The sequence below is a fragment of the Oncorhynchus mykiss genome, chromosome 7, assembly GCF_057628025.1.
Source record: "Oncorhynchus mykiss isolate SJ-2025 chromosome 7, ASM5762802v1, whole genome shotgun sequence".
Taxonomy (NCBI): domain Eukaryota; kingdom Metazoa; phylum Chordata; class Actinopteri; order Salmoniformes; family Salmonidae; genus Oncorhynchus; species Oncorhynchus mykiss.
Window position 1 is genome coordinate 24889232 of NC_143028.1, and position 14067 is coordinate 24903298.

Here is a 14067-nt window from a genome sequence, read left to right on the forward strand (position 1 = left end):
GGGCTCAGCACCCGAGCCGGCAGAGGAAGATGGTAGTGATGTGGAGAGGGGGGCAACGGAGAACGCGAGCTCCTTTCCACGAGCTCGGTGACGAAGATCAACCCGTCGCTCAATGCGAATAGCGAGTTCAATCAAGGAATCCACGCTGGAAGGAACCTCCCGGGAGAGAATCTCATCCTTTACCTCTGCGCGGAGACCCTCCAGAAAACGAGCGAGCAAAGCCGGCTCGTTCCAGCCACTGGAGGCAGCAAGAGTGCGAAACTCAATAGAGTAGTCTGTTATGGATCGATTACCTTGACATAGGGAAGACAGGGCCCTGGAAGCCTCCTCCCCAAAAACAGATCGATCAAAAACCCGTATCATCTCCTCCTTAAAGTCCTGATACTGGTTAGTACACTCAGCCCTTGCCTCCCAGATTGCCGTGCCCCACTCACGAGCCCGTCCAATAAGGAGAGATATGACGTAGGCGACACGAGCAGTGCTCCTGGAGTAAGTGTTGGGCTGGAGAGAAAACACAATATCACACTGGGTGAGGAACGAGCGGCATTCAGTGGGCTCCCCAGAGTAACACGGCGGGTTATTGATTCTGGGCTCCGGAGATTCGAAAGCCCTGGAAGTGGCCGGTGGATCGAGGCGGAGATGGTGAACCTGTTCTGTGAGGTTGGAGACTTGGGTGGCCAGGGTCTCAACGGCATGTTGAGCAGCAGACACTTCCTGCTCGTGTCTGCCTAGCATCGCTCCCTGGATCCCGACGGCTGAGTGGAGAGGATCCGAAGTCGCTGGGTCCATTCTTGGTCGGATTCTTCTGTTACGGTGCGTGAATGAGGACCCAAAAGCGAATTAACTTAAACAGAGCTTCTTTAATTACCAAACATAGGTAGGCTCAGACGGACCGGCAGATTCCGACAAGACAAGACAAGGTTACAGCAAACATGACGACAGTCTGGTTCAGGCATGAAACACAACAAACAAGAATCCGACAAAGACAGGAGCAGAAACAGAGAGAGATATAGAGACCTAATCAGAGGGAAAAAGGGAACAGGTGGGAAAAGGGGTGAATGAGGTAGTCAGAGAAGACAAGGAACAGCTGGGGGAAAGAGGGGAAGAAACGGAAACCTAGTACGACCAGCAGAGGGAGACAGGGTGAAGAGAAAGGACAGAAACAAGACACAACATGACAATACATGACATGAACGCCATCAGTTGAGAGAATTGTTAAACAAACACAGTGAGATCTAGTCAACAGACTCACTGGATTGTGGGGTTACGGGTATCCATATGGTGCGTATTCCTACGCGACCCAGAGCAACTCCTACGTTTGTTAGACAATACAAAATCCCGCTCGCAGCATAAGCAGCGGTACAAGAGATTATCAATTCCTTATTAACTAAACGGATAATCAGGGAATGTAACAGTATGTACAGCGCTCCTGTGTGGCCCGTTCTAAAACCAACTGGTAAATGGCGTCTTACCGTTGACTATAGAGAACTCAATAAACTGGTTCCGTTGTCTCGTTGGCCAATGACACAGCTAGACCAAGAGTTGCCAAAGGTGGCAAACGCCAAGTACTTCTCCATCGTCTACGTGGCTAATGGTTTCTGGACCATGACAGTCGACCCTCATGAAAGTTGGCTTTCTCTTTCTCGAACAAGCTCTTCACGTTCAATCGTTGCCCGTTCGGGTATGCGAACTCCCCCTCAGAGTTAAACATCTTCCTGCACAATGCAATGCCAGACGCAGCCTCTAGGGGGACGATAATCTACATGGACAACATTCTCATGAGAAGTGAGACTTGGTCACATCACCTCAATGAAATGGACCACGTTCTCAACCAACTCGGGACTGCAGGGGCTAAGTGGGTCATCATGAAAGGACAATGGTGCATGACCAAGGTAAACTACGTTGGGCTTCTGGTGGATGCCGAGGGCATCCTGCCACAGTCTAACCGAATCCAAGCAGTCCGCAACATCAAAACACCTACGAACCTTCACGAGGTGTGCACCTTCTTGGGAGTATGTAATTACTCCCGTCAATTCATCGAAAACTATGCCGACTTGTCAAAACCTTTGACTCGTCTTCTTCAGAAAGACACCCCATTCATTTGGGATGTCACTCACAACGAAGCTGTGGCTTCCTTGAAAAACCAGCTTTGCAAGGCACCCTGCCTGGTATACCCCAACAAAGACAATACATTATTTTTGGAAGTCAGTTTCTCAGAGCACTGCCTTAGCGCTGGGTTGTCCCAAAAATACAACCAAGACAAACTAGTGGTAGCTTACGCGAGCAAAACACTCTACCCTGCTGAACACAAATACTCAGACTGTGAAAAGCACTGCTGTCGACAGTCTGGGCAATCAAACATTTCACCAGTTATGTCGGTGGACAAAAGGTGATCATAGAAACATGTCACCAGCCTGTGACTTTTCTGAAAAGCCAACAAATCCGTGAGGATGCTGTACACAACAGCAGGATAGCAGCTTGGCTTATGATGCTAAAGAGCCATGATGTAGTTATCAACTACGCAAAAGCGAAAAACCTGCCTTTGGGCATTGCTTTGGCAGTGTTTCAATGCTGTGGTGACAATGAAACAGACTCCGCACCACCCCCGCGTGACATTGCTCCGCCATTGCCTTTGAACCATCACTACTTCGAATAGAACGTGTGTCTTGAAATGCCGATGGCATTTGTAGATGGATGTTCTTCCCGCCATCTAGACCACTTGCAAGCTGGGGTGGGATTGGTATGGCACAAAGACATTCCATGCAAACCACTTCAATTTCGGCTTGGCAACAAGACCAGACAGTTTGCAGAAGTGGCTGGCGTGCTGATCACCCTGCAAATAGAGGTGAAACACGAATTGTCAGAACTGGCGATCTGCACCGCCTCAAACTACGTGAGACTCACCTTCTTATGCCACTTGCCGTTTTGGAAACAAAAGCACATGACGACTTCTAGTGGTAAAGAGGTGAAAAACAAAGATCTCATCACAGCTTGTGATGACCTCATCACCAAACATGACATACAGGTGTATTGGAAGAAAGTTAAGGGACACTCCAAAGCAGCTGGTCGTGAGAAACTTGGCAACGATCATGCCGACAGCATGGCGAAATCCGGTGCAATTCACGGCACCCCTTGGGTGTTTGATGCTCGAGACAAAAAAAACACTGAGGAAGCTATGGTGTCTGCAGTAATGCGTAGCCATGTAGCACCACAGAAAACGTCTTCACACAAACATAATGTGTTGCTAACCGATTCATTCCTGAATAGCGATCTCATAGCAATGCAACACCAAGATGAGTCCCTCGCCACTTTGATGGCGTTCCTGCGCATCCTGTCAACCACCCAGTGTCCGAACTGGCTTTGGCACTCACACTTGTAGATGACCTACTGGTGTATATTTCAGAAACCGACACTGCTCGAAGGTGGGGGGTTCCTAAAACACAGAGGGGGATAATGATAGCCCATGCCCATGACGAGCCATGTGGAGGCCATAGGGGGGTCAAGGCTACATGTGAAACATTGCGACAGGTGGCCTACTGGCCTCACATGGAACAAGACGTGGCAAAATACGTGAGGGGGTGTCTAGTTTGCTGCCAATTTCAACCCTCCAAGCCACTTCACAGAGCACCCCTGCAACGCAAAGGTGTGTCTTACCCCTGGAGCTCGATCCAGATCGACTGGGTCGGCCCAGTTGCCAGGTCAGCCAGAGGCAACAAGTATCTCCTCACAGTGACTTGCGCATTCACAAAGTGGGTGGAGTGCCTGCCGGCGACCAATGACACAGAGGAAACCTCAGCCGTTCATTTGTTAAACCACGTTTTCAGTCGTTTCGGCCTGCCAGGAGAAACCTTGGACAGCGACAGAGGAATCCACTTTTCTGCAGCTGTAATGACCAAACTGTGGAGGCTTCTGGGAGTCAAAGCTAAACTCCACATCGCATACCACCTTAGGAGCTGGGCAGGGTAGAAATGAGCAACCAGAATCTTGAGGAAGTATATCACCCTTCGAGATGATGACGGGCCGGCAAATGACGCTTACACTGCATCTCCTGTACCAACCGGGAGATGTCGCTGCAGCCACCGCCTACACGGCTCATCAATACGTGACCGACCTGCGGAACCATCTTCAGACTACCCTTGCGTATGCTCAAGGACAGTTGGAAAGAAGTGCAGAAGGAGACAAGAGCTATTACGACAAAAAGGCCTCACACCAGGTGTTCGAGGTCGGGGATAAGGTGTGGTACTACATATACACCAAACCCGCGGGCGTCGCAACAAAGTTCCTGCCCCACTGGACGGGGCCACACAACATTGTGGTGAAGCTATCACCTGTAGCTTACCAGATCAGAATCAGCAAAGGTCAACAAAACGCCACATTAAAGTGGGTCCACCGGAACCAAATCAAGTTGTACACTGCCCCCATGGGAATAGAAGGGGTGCTAGCCAGCACCGAATAGATAAAAAACCTAGCAAAGTCAGAGGTACTAAGAAAATTCTTAACTACCCTCAGCTGATCCCTTCCAGGAGATGAGCACGTTGCACCTAACATCTCTTATTTCCTTCCCAGCTACCAGATATACATCTGTTGACACTATTGACATAGCCCTGCGCTGTACTGTTTCAAAATAAGAAAAACAGAAAAATTGTTGTCAAAACTATTTTTGTTTAGAAAAACGAATAACTTAAATAATCCAACTATCTGATTATGCGTTTCTGTAGGATGGAGTTCCTTTGGCTGATCCTGACACTCTGCGCCCTGGTCAAAATTTAAATGACTTAAAGTAATGTAAATAACACCTAGTTAATATGAGTAGTGAATAACTATCGGATTTTCAACATTCTGCAAAAACAGCTAGTTGATAAGAGGCTGAATGAGAATTGCAAGAATCGCGCAATTTCACAGGTGGGCCACAAACAGGCAAATAACAAAAGGCATCTCAGAACGCACAACTCGTCGGTCTTTGTCAGTGGATTGTATTGGCAGGAAGAACAAAAATATAGTCTGCAGGGTAATCGAAGTCGCCGCAACTAATGTCAAGCCACAGGTCACAAGTGAGCTGCCTTGTTAAACCCTAAAAATAAATAAAAACACGATTGCGTTGAAAATACCCAAATAGCCATTTGCAACATTTCCCCCATGTGGACCTGTTGTCACTCTTACCCTGATGGTTGCTTATACTTCCAGACACTTTTTTGTATTATCTGAGGAATTTTATAATTTATATCAGAATGGCCATATTCTGAGGCCACGTTAGCACTCAATCAATGACAATTTACTACTCTTTTCCCATTGAAGGCCATATTGAGGATAAATCAATTACTGGAGTTTTTAATTGATACAAACAAATGACAATTGAAAGTGCAAGTCAGTATCGTGCATTACAGGTCTCTGTGGTGATTTTAAGAGGCTGTGCCTATTTCCAGTTTTTCCCCATGCTCTTTAACCTGTCTAGGAGACACGTTCTGCTAGCGTAACCCCCCTACAACATTCCGCTGAAAAGGCAGCATAGGAAATTCAAAAATATTTTTTTGAAATATGTAGCTTTCACACATTAAGTATGCTGACTCAGTCAATATCATAAATGTCATGCCTGGAGTAGGGGACACTAGACATCACAGTCCACTCAGACCCGACCCATACAACTGCCGCTTGGACCGAGAAGGTGCTAGTGGGACGGTGCTCGCAGCATACATCATGGAGATGAGGCTTCAAGAGGAGTTGAACCACGGCTATGTAGATATTCCAGCGTCGCCGATAAACTTCTCTGGCAAAGCGTAGTGAGCGGCGAGCCTGTCATTCCCCGAACAAGGCAAACGGGCCTCTCTTTCTAGGTTGTGTGGTAACTCCATGAACATGTAAGCTAGGGCACCCGCTCTCCTCCTACAGCCCGTGGTAACGACAATGCAGCGGGTGATCTTCCGAGCTAGTTTAAGCATTTCCTCTCTCCCCTCGTGCACCACAATTGCAATCATTGGGTTTATAGGATACACATCAGGGGAGACGCTGTCGGCTAGGGGCAAGCGTTGCCATTACCATGTCAAAACCTCTTAGAGCTCCCCCCTACTTTGTGCAATTTCCGCCTGAAGACATACCCACATCTAACAGCCTATAGCTCAGGCACAGAACCAAGGATATGCATTTTCTTGGTACCATTTGAAAGAAAACACTCTGAAGTTTGTGTAAATGTGAATTGAATGTAGGAGAATATAACACAATAGATCTGGTTTAGATAAAACAATGAAAAAAAACATATGTTTTTTTAATTTTTATTTTTGTCATCTTTAAAATGAACAAGATAAAACAAACATTCAGATAGGATGATGCGGACAATTTCAGTGAAAAATATAAGAGGGCAACAGTACTTGTGCAAAGTTTCAGAATGACAACTTCCAAAATGATTGTGCTACATGACATTTATCATACATTTTGAAACAAATAACTACATACAAAATACCAAAATGGTATTCTAACACACCCCCACCCAAAAAATTGAGAAAAATAAATGAAAAAAACAAATTTGGGGAAAAAAATTATTGATAAAAAAATAAATGAAAAAATATATACATTTACAAAATAACATGGGTAACTATTTACACACTTTCAAAATTTGAAGACCCTCAGTCCTCTATCAAATCAAATCTATTACGCAAGTGCTGGTTGAATAAGTAGTTTGATATGGGGGTCTGTGCTCAGATAATCGCAGCGTATTCTTTCGCAATAAATATTTTTTTAAATCTGACAACGCAGTTGGATTAGCAAGATTCTAGGCTTTTGAACCACGTGAGACACTTGTATTTTCATGAATGTTTAATTTGACTATTTATGTAGCGATCACCGTATGTTGTCGAATTTAATCCCGCTAACGGGTTCGGTGCGCAGAGAGGTTAAGAACCTTAGACCCAGTGTCCGACTCCCCATGTACAAACACGGGTCTCAGTCCACACCCATAAACAAGCACAATGTATACATCGTACATCAAGGAGAATAAATTGTGAGGTTTGTAATACTTTACTAGCCTGCCATTGTTGTCCAATTGAGCCCTGCCCCTGTAGTCCTCGTTGTGGACGGGCTCGAAGAACACATGTCCTCCGTCACAAGGGAGCCTGGGGATGAACTCAATTTCGAGACATGAATTGAGTAACATGAAACATGAAACTCCCCTCTCACGCCACTCACAGTTCACCATAATGGGCCCTGGGGTCCCGTTGTCTGTTTCTTTGCCTTGGTCTTCTTTGTGGTCTTGGTCTTCTTTGTCTTCTTGATCATCTACTTTGTCGTCTTCATCGTCTACACTCCCCTCTGATCCGCTGTCGACCTGATCATCAACCCCCTTGGATCTGCTTTCCTCGTCAGAGTCCCCGTCCGAGGACTCTCGGTTGCAGTCGGCGAACTCGGGTTCGTTTTCCTCCTGAGAGTCCCCATCCGAGAACTCTCCGTTGCTGTCAGAGAACTCTGGTTCGCTTTCATCATAGCTCACATCACAGCTCACAACTTCACCGTCCTTATGTCTAGCAAAGGACTCCTAGTCGATCAGGTACCAAAACCTCTCGCTCCTAGGTATTAGTTTCCCATCAGAGCACCTCTTCCATTCTTGCAGCTGCTTGCCGTACCAAAAGCAACCAGCAGAGTCTCGAGCGAGTGCCTCAGTGAAGTCCGATCTCCCAGACTCCCATCTGTACTTTAACTCGGACACTTTGGTGCAAAATGAACCCGGGTCCCTCTTTGACCACGGCAAGGGTCTCTTCCAGGTTTCCAGGCCTCGAATTCCCTTTGGTAGACAGCGCAGCTTACAGAACTCTCTAAGTGAACGGTTGCAACGAATGTGTACCTCCGAACAGTCACTCTCCCCTCCTTTCGCGCTGTCCAGGGGTGTTGATGACAGCGTGCACGCCTGCTTCCCCTTGCATCGCAAAGACTTTCAATGTCCCTGGTTTTGAATGTAACACCAGGTTGCCAGAGGAGTTGACACGAATAACCCCTTTAGACTTTGCGAGCAGAACGTTCATGTCCTCCTTATTGCAGCAAGGCTCTTTGCAGGAGATGAGATACCCTGTGCTACTTGTTTTCAGAACGTCTAAACCTGGGGGTAACGTGTGAGTCCACCATTGTGTACTGGAGTCAGCCTCGGGTGTGAAGACAGTCACAGTTCGGGATCTGAACGGCCCTGTTGCACCTGCGAACCAGGCCAGTGCCCGCTGCAGGTAATTGTAGACCCAACGTCTTAGGCATTTTATCTCGAGCTCTTCATGTACCTCTTGCGAGAGCATTCTACACACTAGGGAAGCCACAAACTCTGAAGCTGTGCATACCTCGTTGTGGTAAATCAGACTCAAGTCAACCGGACTGTCCCGCTTGGTGTCATCACTGTGTCCATTGCAATCGTGACAGGGGGACGCATACCACTCTCCGGGCTCAACTATCATGATTAGGTTCGAGATGGGCACCAGAGCGTCACCTCTGAACATATTGAGTCCTTTGTTCACCACCTTACAAATACCTCTGGTTCTCACCTTTTTGGTAGGGCACGTCAGCACCCGGGAGCACAAGTCGTCGAAGCCTTTCCACGCAGCCGGGTCTCTGATTCGAGCGGTCCTCGAGTCAATCTCCACACGCCCGAGCACTGGCAGCCTTGCTATCACCCGTATGCCTCGAGAACTATTAAGCCCCAAAGGAACACTGGCAGGAGGAGCGTCACACATCCACTTTACATTAGCTACGTGCCACAGACTCCAGCTTCTGCATCAATGGCCCCTCGTCCCTCAGGTAAAACAACGGGGACTTGGATGTGAACGCTATAGTGTAGCCGTCTACCACCATGGTGCCAGGGTATCGGATGACACCGTAGGACCTGCTCGCTAGACGCATGAACTTCCAATCACCCAGACTGGTCCTGACCTAACTCGGGAAACGCTCTACCTTCTCAAACTCAAACACGGGGCCCAGCGTACTGGAGTAGGCTCGCAAGAGAAGCTATTCTTCGTCTCCGCGAGGCAATAGCTCGCACCGTTCCCACAGGTCGGAGGCCTGTATGGGCGAGGGGTTGCAACACCTCGACAGCAGAGGCGCTGTTCTATGATCCTGAGCGCACAAGAAGGACCCGATGGTGTTTGTCCTCAGCCTCTGCGAGTGGAACGGCTCATCCGTGCCCCCCGTCCACACCGATGATCCTCTGTTTCTAGTGAGGGTGATGAACTTGCACACATGGAAGCAGTTTACCCTGCAGCTTTCCGCCAAATGGCTCAGGAGAGCATAGACCGGCGACAGTTCGCCCCTGCCGTGCACGGTGAACTCGTAGTCGAGCATCACGTCTCCTACGGTCATGTCCGGCACGCACGGGTGAACGGATCTGTAGAACCAGGACAGACAGGCGCTCATGTCAAAGTTCCTCTTGGCACCGCGTGTGACAGAGACCCTGGCGCAGTGTCCCAGAAGCACTGCCTCGTCTAAGCACGCCTCGTAAATGGAGCCGCATTCACCTGGAGCCCTGTCTGCCCTAACCATGGAGTAGTGATTGGGGTAACACTTGATTATGAGGTTGAGATTGTGTCGACACTTTCCTCCAAATCTGTTTCTTTCGCTATCTCGATAGAAGGGAAGAACTCTCCATCTCCTATGGTGGACAGGGCCACCGAGGAGCCCAGCTTCTGCCTTTGAAACCTAAGCCAAGATCTCTTGTAGAGAGGCTGCTTACATCCAGGGTCTCCAATATTGGGGTTGTCGACAGCCACATCAAACAGGCACTGTTGTACCTTCCTGCGACAGGTCTTGAAGAGACTAAAGAGTTTATGTTCCTCGTAGCCTCTTGCATTCTCGCTACTTATGGCCTGCTCAATCTTCGACCTCTCCCTACGACTATACCCCCATCGACAAAGGAACCCGAATCGACTTTGGTCCTGACGCTTTTGGGAGAGTAATTGAGTTGAAAGAAGCAGTCATTGTCATCGAGCAACTGAGTTTGCAAGGCACCGCATGTCTTCTCCGGTACAATGACACAGAAGTCATCGGTAAGCAATGTAGGTTCCCCTGCCCAGCTGGGTTGGGGTACAACTCCGGTCGTGTTCGGCATCTTCAACACAGCTCTGCTATATCCGTGCTTTGAGTTGAAGACTCCGCAAGCCCTCAATATTCTCAGGTTAACCAGCCCCAGAGTCCGTATCCCGATGGTGATCCACTTGAAACTCGAATTGCAACCTCGCCCGCGGCCAAACGGGACCAAATGTCCCGTTCTCTGTCTGGTCCTCGGACCGATGCCGATGACTGTGGATATGTTTGCTATGACTCGATCTTCGTTGTCCGTGTCATCCTCAGATTCACGATCAGAGCTACGGCACTCACTCTCTTCCTTACAGGCGTAGTTACTTTTCTCCTCACCTGTGTCTTTGCTTTCCTCTTTGTCATCTCCCTGAATGTCCTCCCAATCGTCATCTTCACTCTCTCCCTGGCTAGAGTCCTCACTGTCCTCTCTTTGCTCACTTTCCTCCCCGTTACTATCCCAGTCGCTGTCATCCTTGCTATCGTCGCCAGCTAACCCATTTCGGATTTGCAATATCTCGTATTCCAGCTCTTCGCACATTACCACCTCTCCACCCGAAAGTTCCAAGTCCACAAGTCCGGAGTGAACTTTTGGGTTGGCCGAAACGATCTTTCTGAGTTCTGATAAAATGGAAAGCGATTTCACCGTCAACCTGAAACAGCTCTTCTCCGAGGCGACAAATGATTCCTTCAGACACAGGTACAACAACAGCAGAGTCTGAGCCTCTCTCGGGCTCAGGGTGGACCTGAACGAAAGCTGAACGGGGCTGCTAGCGAGCTCTGATTTTGGAGACACTTAGTTGCCTGAAGACATTGAACGTGTACATGATGGCGACACAGCCCGCGAAACGTAACACCAGTGGTGCGACGATGTCCATTGTTCCAGGCAACAGGCATACCGTTTGATTGAAGATCCCACCTTCAGACCTCGAATGTCGCGTTCCTTCACAGTGTAACATGTCCGCCAGTTTGAACACAAGCCTGCCATGGTACCATGTGAGTCTGAGCGTCGACAGATCACCAGGGAAGGAGGAGATGGCGCTCCGCCACCTTGTAGCCTAAACGCCACGTCTGAGAACACGGATAGGGTCTCCTCAAAAACTGCAAATGCAGTCTCGCCAACGGACAGTTTCCTGGGGAGACGGAGGTCTGTGTAATTCTCTATTTGGACGACATGACCTCTGCTGTCAAACGTTGTGAACGTACCCTGGCCAGTCCGCACCCTGTACACGTTATTGGATATACTGAGGGGTGACAAACCAAGAGACCTCTTGAGTTCTCTTAGGTACAAGACCCTGCACCTCACCATGAACCTAGATAGCCATTTAGGATCTAACTGGGCAAACACATCACTGTGGGCGCCGAATAGGCTCGATAGTTCATCGTCCCTGAGCCATCTGGGACAGGTGTAGATATAGAAGATGTACTTATCACACATACGAAGGAGAGATCTCGCAATACACTTTTTGGGGCTCATAGCAGAGATACAGTTGTATCCAGCACGACCGGGTAGGCTTGTATCAATGAAATGGCCAGCGGGAAGTGAACCCTTTCGCTCTGGAAGAGGGCTGACACTTTTGATCATTCTCTCCCCTTGAGAGCCACCTTGGCCAGGGTGGTCAAAGATATATTCTCAAAGTATGACAATATCTTCAGGGCTGAGGCGATGTCCTCTCTGAGGCCAGGCTCGGCTCAGTCGACCAGCGCGCTGGACCCTGTAAAGGGAGACACGTGAAATCAATGGAAGAAAGATCTGTGAAATATGAATATGAGAGCGAGAAGAATCATGATTATTTCCATGACATCAGTATGAGTTCGGAATATTCCTTCGACATCGTACCTAGGAACCCGCTTAGAGTTATACGTTTTGGAAATAGCGACAGTGAAGAGAGCATTTCAATACCCTGCTCTGAGCAGGGCAAGGACGACCACGATTACCATTATTACCACCACAATGACGACGACGCTCCCGGAACCGAACAGATACACGTTCCGTCATGGAGAGTTACAAAGTGGACCTCTGGAGACCTAGATAGAGAAAAGACGCCCGGAGGAGGGCACGGGGACCGATCGACCGGTTCCAAATGTAGATGCATCCGAAACGAAGCCTATGACGCCCACTATAAGGCCGCAGCTGAGAACTACAGATGGACCCTCGCCAGCTATACCAAGACCGTTTCTGAGCTTATGATAGGTTTCAAGAAGGTCCTAGAGTGGTACCCCGAGCTTAGAGTCGACTTGAGCGACGAGCATCTCCACTACATGGTGCAGGCTGCACTGGGACGCAACAACCTCGTGCAGGAGATGGTTTGGCTGGCTGCAAAGAGACAGGCTCTAGATGCTGTCAAAACTGAGCCTGAGCGTGAAGATGGTAAGTGCAACAGTGACATTCTTGCCGTACACGAAGCCCTCAACAAGTGCTATACCGACAGTGAGACGCTCAGGATGATCCTCCAGCGCTACACCAATCTGTACGTTAGATACATAGAGGTGTGGAGAGAGATGTGTTCCAAGGTTCAAGGGACATCACGGTGATGGAGTTTATCAACCTGACTCAGGACAGGCCTACTTGGCTCACATGCTACACAAGGTGGGCTCTATCACCCCAAGGGCCGTGGGAGAAGAAGAGTCCCTCTTTGATGTTAGGAGGCTCAAGTCACAAACCCTCATCCATGTATCATCAGATAGGACCCTGTGACATGGGGCTTGGCATAGGACAAGAAGGTTTAATGACTGCAAGTTCGCTAATTAGATTAAAATGTGCATAAAATACATTATCCCAAAATATTCAAGAACACAGTCATGTTTTATATACAACTTCACAGGCAAAGCTTCAGGAATGCAATAGATATTTCTCTGTGAAAGTCTGGGCATTTATACACAACATTAAAGCTAGATCCGTCCTTGTTGTTATATCTCTCACTCTTCTCACACCATAACATCCACACAGTTGTCTCGCGGTCCACTAAAGTTTGCCTCCATCGGTGTGGTAGTACAACGGTAGAAAACATGCCTTTTTTTTGTGTCAACATTGATTTTTCTCTCCTCCTCTAACAGGAAAGTGAATTCTTCAAAGTCTTCAGTAGCCCAAAGCAAGCCTGAAACCCCTGGATTTCGACGTTGTTGTTTTTTTTTTTTTACTGTCTTTATAGTTACAGTGCAGCAATCTCTATGGGTGAAGGCAAGACAAAGCTCACATCTTAAGGTATCTACTTTACCAAAGGTAGAAAAATAAAACTTGCAGGTACTGTACATGAAGTCTTCATGGCTTGTGCGACTTGAAATCAATAATATCCCCTTAAGCTGGATAAGCCAAGGAATTCCAGTCCCCCTTTATCAACCCATTCGAGGTATCGAAAGAAACAGAATACCCTTCTCAGACAAGTCAAATAAAGCCCTAAAACGGTTACAAAATGGACAAACTTTCCTGGAGCTGGTCTTGTCAAAATTCAACATCCGAAACATCAAAGTCAAAGAACAAGCAGATGTCTCTACAGTAAACGTGGGTTTTTATAACGAGTTCCACCAAACATCCTGTCTGTTCAATTATACCTCACTTTTTTCCTTCTCTCCATCTTGTCTTCCCTGAGTAGAGTGAAGGTGTTAAAGGGAATCATGAGGGGCTCTGTATACCATTATGCAGGTCTGTTCCTGTGCTGTCTGCTGTCTCCTCTTCACACCTCACATTGCATCTCTGCCCGCCGAGGCTCACGCACCCACACACACACACACACACACACACACACACACACACACACACACACACACACACACACACACACACACACACACACACACACACACACACACACACACAAACACAAACTTCAGCAGCTCAAAGGCAACCAGTGGATAGTGTAAGGTTAAAAAGACCCTAGTTAACTTCTCTGTCTCCGATCACCTCAGGCCACCAGATAAACAAATGCTGCTTCTGCCTGCAGGGCGTGTCTTTTGACATCCCAAATGGCACCCTATACCCTATATAGTGGACTACTCTGCCAGCTAGGGCTTCCGGCCCCAGGGCCTTTAGGCCAT

General features: G+C 48.1%; 1 pseudogene; it reads right to left on the reverse strand.

Annotated features, from left to right (window-relative positions):
• Nucleotides 1–5729: 5729 nt before the first annotated feature.
• LOC149982486 (uncharacterized) lies at nt 5730–11470 on the reverse strand (annotated as a pseudogene).
• Nucleotides 11471–14067: the final 2597 nt, after the last annotated feature.